The sequence below is a fragment of the Lonchura striata genome, chromosome 5, assembly GCF_046129695.1.
Source record: "Lonchura striata isolate bLonStr1 chromosome 5, bLonStr1.mat, whole genome shotgun sequence".
Taxonomy (NCBI): Eukaryota; Metazoa; Chordata; class Aves; order Passeriformes; family Estrildidae; genus Lonchura; species Lonchura striata.
In genome coordinates, this window is record NC_134607.1 from 47,277,484 (window position 1) to 47,286,251 (window position 8,768).

Genomic DNA, 8,768 nt, shown 5'->3' on the forward strand with positions numbered 1-8,768 from the left:
TGTATGCTATGGCTCAGGTCTTGGAGCTGAGTGAGGGTTTCGGGCTTTGATTCTGAGTCAAGACATGACCACCCCTTTGGATGTATAGCACAGAAATGGCACCATGCCGTCTTTCTGTACTCTCCAGCTGTGGCCTGTTTTCTAGAGAGTTCAACAGAGGTGGTAGACTTGAAACATTTTTTCATTTGAGGCTTGTAAAATATCTTTCAATTCTCAGCCTTTTGAACTGAAGCACTTCCATATTTTCTCAAGGCACTTATTAAAATGCCAATCAATGAAAATACCTCCAGGAATTTAGTTTTCCAGGAGACAGCTCCTCATTCATCACAAGTTCCAACTTACACTGCAAAAGGCTCAACTCAGCAAATGTAAACCTAAAAATTTACCTTAAGTACCCAGGGAGCTTTGCTGGGTACAATTCTGGCTTGCATTAGCATGTGTTTGAAGAGCCTGAATGCAGAGACACGATATTGGAAATATTTATGATGGTTTGACAGCATTTATTTGGAAATGTCACTCCAACAACCTGTGGATCTCAGTCAGCCCTCAGGAAAGCAGCAGGTCATTGATGCCCTGTGCTGCAGGTGCTCTGATAACAAAAGTTTAACTGATTTTTAGAGGATGAAAATATGTTTCAGCACTTGGTTAATTTTTATCCAATAGGTGCCCAGTCTGTACAATTTATATGGCTAAATGTCAGCTGGCAGTGTTGATTAAAATGTAGGGCTGTACTTTGTAGTCTTTTAGTGGTTACTTGAGGCTTAGTCATCTGGATCTTCTGAAACTCAGCTGAAGAAGCTGATGTGGACAGTTCTGTGTCACAGGTGTATGCAGTACCCCAACATCCCTGTTTTCCTGAGACCTGGGCTTCTGGCTCTACCCCCAACTTTTGGGGGGCCTGAGAGGAAGGACATGCCCCAACACCCTTTGTATATAATCTCCTAATTCTGGAATAAAGGCTTTGAAATCTCAGAGATGTCCTTTGGTTTGTTTGGAGTTCATGTGAAGTGACAGGACAGGGAGTGTTGGATGCAAAGAAGGGAAGCCACCCAAAGACAGCAGCACTTAGCTGATGGGGGCAGGCTGGTGAGCAGCACTGATGAGGGCTTGAGAGGTACCAGTGTGCTTCAGGCCACACCCTGAAGTCTTCATGCTACTAATTGCTCAAGCAGGCTGTTGACATCGGATAGTTTGTCTGTATGAGATGAGGTATAGACAGAGTAAGAGCATTGTTATTTAATGTCTTACAGTGAGGGAGGGAATGGCAAAATTACAAGTAAAGAGTATGCTTTAAAAACAATTTGAAGGGCAAAAAGGGGGGTGAGGGGTTGGACAGGAAGGCAGGTCTCTTGTCTTACAGCTAGAATGGATTTTAACACAGAAGAGCATTGTGGGTACAAGAAGATTCAGCTGCTTTTTGGCCAACTCAACGCTTTGCTTGTTTTTGGCTGAGTGGCTGTAGTGGCTTGTTTCCATGGTCATCGTTGGCTCATCAGCTTTGCTCAATTCTTTGGCATTTTCAAAGGGACCAATTAAGGCCATTTCCTTGAACTTCATCATTAGAGACAGTGCTCAGTTTGTGCATTCTGGTTACTTGCCAGATCTGGTGCAGCTGTCCCATGTTTGGGGACTTACGTGCAGCTTTGTTTTGTGGAACAGAGATTTCTCCTGTCAGCAGAAGAAAATTTTTCTACCTGACTTGAATTTCCCCAGGCCTAGAATGATACCCAAGAGGAAACTGGAACCCATGTTTCTTTTATTTTAAATAGATCTGCACAAACATCTACCATAAAGGGGGCTTTGAATTACTTGAGAGCAGGGGCAAATGAGAAAACTCCATACAGCATGGGAACATTTTGTAATGCATAGGATTTGGGTCTTAATTTGAGTTTAGCCAAAAGAAAGGTGTCAAAATATTGATCTTTCCAAATTCTCTATAGCATGTATTAGAGTTGGCTGCTGAGCTTTTACTTTAGTTTGCATCAGGATCGTTGATACATGTCACTAATGTAAACATTACTAAAAGGTTCATTTTTCTCCTTTAATATGGCTTCTGGTGCTCTTGAGTTTTCAGTTTCATAATTTTTTTCCTGACTATTACTTACTAAAAATACACATTTAATGGGTTACCTTTTTGGCTGGATAGATATTTTATGGTGTGGTCAGTGATGTTTATTGAGCAAAGCTACAGCCTGGGTCAAAAGTGCTTTTGACTTTACCCACAAAATTGCAAGTGTGCATTCCTAATAACTTTTAACAGGAAAGTAATATTGAAGAAATGTAGTCCCCATCCTACAGTACCTGGCAGTGGATGCATTCTCCTACGTTAAGATTTCTTAACATCACATGTCATATGAGGAAATGAAACAGAATTTTTTAGATGAGAAGAGAGGTACATGGACATTTTAATCACAGTTATCCCAGCCAGGAGCCAAGCCCCACACAGCTGCTCATTCATTCATTCATTCCCCCACAAATGGGATTAGAACTGGAAGGGTAAAAGCCAGAAAAGGGTAAAAGCCAAAACTGGAAGGGTAAAAGCCAGGAAATCCATGGGCTGAGGTAAAGACACTTTAATAGGGAAAGCAGAAGCTGTGCACACAAGCAAAGCACAACCAGGAATGAACTCATCACTTCTCATGGGCAGGCAGGTGTTCAGTCATCTCCAGGAGAGCCCCATCAGGACTTGGAATGACCAACACCATCACTCCAAGCATCACCCCCTTCTTCCTTCTTTCCCCCACTTCATGTACTGAGCATGATGTCAGATGGTCTGGAACACCCCTTTGGCCAGTTTGGGTGATGTGTTCTGGGTCTGTCTCCTCCAAACCCCCCAGGCACTCCCAGTTCCCTCACCAGTATGGCAGCATGAAAAGCAGCAAAGGCCTTGGGTCTGTGCAAGCTCTGCTCAGCAATAACAAAACCAAAAAATCTCTATAACAATAACAAAAAATCACTATATTATCAACTCTGAGTTCAGCACAAATCCAAAACACAGCCCCACACCAGCCACTGTGAAGAAAATTAGCTCTACCACAGCCAAAACCAGCACAATGTTCAGTAAGTTAGGATCAAAGGGCAGAAATGATGTTTCATCTTTGCTTTTTTTCTTAATGAATTAAACAAGTTATTTGTTCCAGTCCTGAGCTCTGTCAGCCTGAAATGCATGGATTGGTAATGACCGTTTTGCAGTAATAGCCTTCTCTCTTTTCCTTTTCTCAGCTCACCTATTTGTTTCAAATCTATCCAGCAATTTATCTAAGTCCTTTTAATAGGGTTTAATTGAAAAATCCAGAAGTTATCTGTTTCCAGATAGTAGTATAGTTACAAATGAAAATTCAGATTGGCCCAGGTTATGCTGTACAAGCAGTAAATGTACTGCTGCTATAGAAAATCACTCCATTTGCAATGTTTTGAATGAATGAGCAATCAACATGATAAATGTCATGATTTTATAGTTTTTTTTCCCTCAGAAAGAGCTATTAAAAATAATTTGTACATACATTTTCAATTCAGCACTCACCTGGATTCTGTTCTGAGATATGCAGAAGCTGCATCCTACTTGTGTTTCTGGTACCCATTTCAGCAAGGCACCCCAGCTGAAAGCACTGGGGGTCAATACCACATGGATATGTTGATTTCTGCCCAGGACCACATGTATATTTCCCATGTAGTGTGTACAAACACCCTGTGCTGAATAAACACTGGTCCAAGGGGTCCCATCCAATGCAATCATTGACAGAACTGGTTTTGGATTAGGTAATGAACTTGAGCCTTCCTTTGCATTCACGAAACAATCTTCTGCTTTTGAAAAACTGACTAAGAAGTTTATTTGCCAGTAGATTTCCATGCTGAACAAATGAATGCAGGAAGTGAGGAGAACTAAGTAGAACAGCAGATGTAGGTAAGGAGTTAATAGCCCAGAAGGAGCAATGAAAGTTTTAGAATGAAAAGGTTTTTCCGCACAGCAGTGTTATGTCTCTCTTACATTGTGAAAGGGAAGACGATTAACCATAGCTGTGTTGCTATATTGTTATAAAATGCACGGGATTGTATCTTTCAAGGAGGCTATCTAATGATCCAGTAGCAGGGATAACTAACTGCAGATTTCTCTGCATGACAAGACTAAGTTGTAATAACAACTTGGGAATAATTCTGGTACATTTTTCCATTAACAAAAGTTTAATTTCTGGAACTTTGACAGATTTTTAAAGTAGCATAGACATTTTGTACCACTGAAACCCACATCTTTATTACAAAGCCAAACTGTTCTCTCTGAAACTGCATTATGCATGTTGTAACAGTACTCTCCCACAGATGATGAATACTTAGGACATATTTTTCCATGTGATTCATTCATTGACTTAAAAATAAATTCTCTTATTAAACAAAATACAACCATGTGACACATTTTGTAGGTTTGTTTTTCCTTTTCATTAGCTTACCAATGGTTTTTTACTGCCTCAAATAATTTTCTGATGATTCCATTATTTTTCCTCCTTACCCCTTCCTCCTCTTCTTTTCAATGCTTTCAATATAAAGCAGTTTCCAGCCTCACTTTGTTGCAAGCACAGCTCAGTAAAATCAATGACCAAGAAGTGATCGTGCAGCAAGATGTGTGCACATAGAACTGTAGTGTTCCTTGAAACCAGTGGTCACACAGCTGTATGTGAAACTGCATTTCTCTGCTGGATAAAGCCCTTAAAGAGCACCATCATTGCAGTTCCCAAAACTGATCTCTTAAGAAAAGTGTCTCCACAATTTTTTTTACTTTCCTTCAAAACTGGAAATTTACAAGGGAGCACGAAAGGCATATGTTGTTGTAACACTGGTGCTCTGGGTGAGCATCCATCAGCAGATGATAAGTCTTGCCACAGGTGATGTGGTCTTCATGGTTATTATCTGACTCTTTCATAGCCCCAGATAAAAGATAAACAACATCCTCAGTTCCAGGACTGATTAGTTTTGATAATTGTTCTGCTGCTTGCTTTGTGCAATTTACTTCTATAAATACACACTAGGGGAATCATTTATCTAGTGTACCATGGCACAGTAATTTCCTATATAATTTCATCCAACTGCTGCAGGAACTCATTTGAGCAATTGTTAATTAATCATTAGCAGCCATTAACTTTGGGTAGCAATGATTGCTAATCAAGATTTTCATGCTGCATTTTTTATTTCTGAAGGTTCCTAATTAATCAAATTAGTAACATTTTTTGTTATTTGAGAAAAAGAAACAGTATGTTTCTAGCAGAACTGTTAGTTGCATCTTTGCCTTTAAAATCCTTGCATGCCTTCACTCTGGATGCTTTTTTGCTGCATAAATTTCTGGAAAATATTTTGCAATTTAAATTAACAATGCTCTCTCATTGTTCATGCTATTGGCAATTATGCTGCTAGGAATAACTATGAAAGTAGTGACACCACTCCAACTATTTCCCTTATGGTTAATTTTCTTTGCCTCATACCTCATGTCTTTGAAAAAAAAACCCAACAAACCCCAGATATTTATAGTACTTTTAATGCCAGCTTTTTTCTCAGTGGTGTAGCTAATAATAATCTATTTTTCTATTAGTGTACCCTTGTGGCCCATCACCACCATGCTTGTAGATCAGGTATATGTTGCTACCTCAAGATTTTGTGCACCTCTTCAGTAGAGGAACATTTAATTCTGATTTTCTCTTGCACTGAAGTGACTTTGCAGTGTCCCCTTAAAAAGAATAAAGTGGCACAACCCATGGATGACACTGGGGTGGAAACTTTCCCTTAGGGAGAAAGGTTGGCCAAGTATCTCTGCTTTCCTTCCTCCACGTCTTTTGCCTGCTACTCTGGATAGCAATGGTGGTGGGAAGAAAGGAGTAAAGGTTGAGCAGAGCTGCAGCTGGGCTGACCACATCTCCAGCAAGGACCTTCACCCTCTGTAGCTTGGCCAGGCAGCACCAGACCCACACAGAACTTAGGGTGACCATGTGGGACAAATTTGACTTAGAGAGTCAAATATTTCCATTTCTGAGGCAGTGGAGAAGCAGCTCAGAAGCTGTCAGGTTAACAGTGGAACCTTTGCAAGCACTGGGAGGAAAAGGGCAATGGGCCTTCTAAACTGGCAACAGCTCCAGCACTCTGGCTTTAAGCATGAAACTCCCAGATATGTTCCTTCACTCTGGCCGGAAATGTTAATAATTAACTCTCAGGGCTGTGAAGTATTTAAACAAGAAAAGAGCAGCACATTCGAACAGCACCTAAATCCAGCTGAACCTACCTCAGTGACACCAGAGCGAGTGCTGGTGGGTCACACCCATCCTTGGGATGGAGAGATTTACTATTCCTATCACTGTGGTGGTTACTGAGATAAACTGATCACACACTTGCCTCCCTGGGAGCTGCAAAGGTTGGCAAGTCCCATGAGAGTGAAAATGCTATTGAATTGCACTAACACTTTATCACTGCTGCTTGCTGCGCAAGTCCTTGCTCTTACATCTATTATGAAAACACATTTCCTACAGATTCCAAGGCTATGAAAAGTAAAAGGCTGAAATGAGAGTGATCTTTTTTCAAGAAATTCCAGAGGAATGAACAATAATTTGCCACTAATTGCAAAGAAGCTTTGATAAAAACTCTGAACAGATTCCCAACAGCACATACTTTCCAGAGGCTGCCTGGTAATTTTCAGTAAAACCCAAGAACAATATGACTATTAACTTGTATGTTAAATGTCATCCAGATTTGTTCATATCATTCTCCTCTGCACTGCATCTTTTCTAGGCATGTTTTCATAATTTATGATGTGTGGCCACATTTGGGCTCGCTCAGTTATACACCCATGGAAAAACACTAGATGAAGGTCAAATGAAGCCCACATGGATGGCAATTATCTTTCCCATTTAAGTCTTTAAAAAGTACCAAAGTTACCTTCCAGCCTGTGGCTTCATTTGTGGACAGGTTGCATCTGCACAGACCTCTTCCCACATGAAGGTGCAGTCAATACTTCCTTGAAGGCAACAAGGTCACGAGCAGTGATGGCATTTGATGGCACGGTGAACCCCTGAGGGATGGCTTGTGGCACTCTGTGCAGCGTGTGCGAAGGCATACTAAATAATGGGATGTGCTTGTTGAGAAAATCCCAGACCTCTTCATGCTTGGCTAGTGCTGATGATATTGTTTGGTGGCTGTGAATGTTCAGAAAATTACCAGCTATTTGTGAGGCTGTGCTGAAGGCTTCCCAATTCTAGAAATGCTGTTTTGTTGTTGTGAGCACAAGGTACATAAGGTACAGGTTGGGTGTGCTTAGATTTGTTGACATTTAAACTTCCAGTAGCAGTAATCAATACCAGATGAATTAAGTTACCAGCCAAAAAAACCGATGGATGGTTGAAATAATTTGTAATACCTCATGAGGAAGTTAATTGTTCAACATATTCAGCAAATTGCAAGTTCTCAGACAAATAGAACATTTGAATACTTTGTCATAGTGAAAGACCTATGTCTGTGCAGAATATTATTTTAAATTAATATTTCAACTGACTTATGTTTTATTTCTTCTGTGTAGCTGGCCTGGTTTGTCCTATTGATAGAGGAAGTAAAAAATGTACAAACGTGTTCTGATTCTCCAGTTCCCTATTTAATAAAAACTTATTAAAAAATTAAAAATCAGCTTTAAGGCACATCCTGCTGTGTGGTTAGTTCTCTTAAGAAGATTAGCAGACAATCCTAGCTGTGCTGTGATCCCAGCTGCCAGTGGCTGAAACGTTGGGATGCACAAGTCATTAAAAATATAGTTGTTGATATGTTTAAGTTGCCTCAATTAGGAGAGGTCCTGATATTGCCTGAACTGGAAGATATGCATGATAGTCATTAGCTCAAATTCTTTGCTGGCATAAAGCCACAGAAAGAAATACAACAGACTCTAAAGATCTAGAAAGACCTTTAGCACAAGACTTTATATTTCAAAATAAAAATACCAGCTATTATAGTTTTGTGTTTAAATAATAAGGCTCTCCAACTCATGATTTTGGTGGCCACCACTCTTTTCAGCTATTTGTTGGTCTGAAGGTACCAAAGAGAAATTTTATGTTAGTCTCTTACAATTTAAATGTACTCTGATTTAAAATATAGAAAAATGGTAGATGCTGATGTATTTTTTTTCCTGAAAAATAACATGCAGCTTGTAATTTAATGAAGCTTCCTCAAATAACTTTTGTGTAAAAGAAAATGGCTTGTACCAAATCTGGTGTGGATGCTTTCCACATACTTGATCAAAGGTGTGTACCTTATCCATGGGATCAGCAAATATAAGGATTGAATGCTTGGAAACCATTGCAAATGTTTTCTTCTAGTCTTTTTTTTAATAGAAAATCCATTATAGCTGCAATTCTGGGGCAGGCACAAAGTAAAGATGAACAAATAGGACTGTGAGACAAGCCCTGGTAAAGGGCTGAGACAGTCAGAGCTTATGCATCAGCTTCCCTCATTCACATCTCAGTCTCTGAGTAGGTTCTGCTACAAAACACAATGGTTACAGACATATTTATTGAACTGGAATAGTCAAAATGCAATTTGTCAACTTTAGTCTAACAACAGGGAAAAATCAGACAAGCAATGCACCACAATAACACTCACTATTAAACAAAAAGCTGGTTTTCATCAAGACCAATTACAAATCTGCACCTCAGTTCTCCTATTGTCAGAAAGCACTAAGGTGACAAAATGCTTATCTTTTCAAATATTTATGCAAAAGGACATAGATAGCTCTATTATCTTCATTTTAG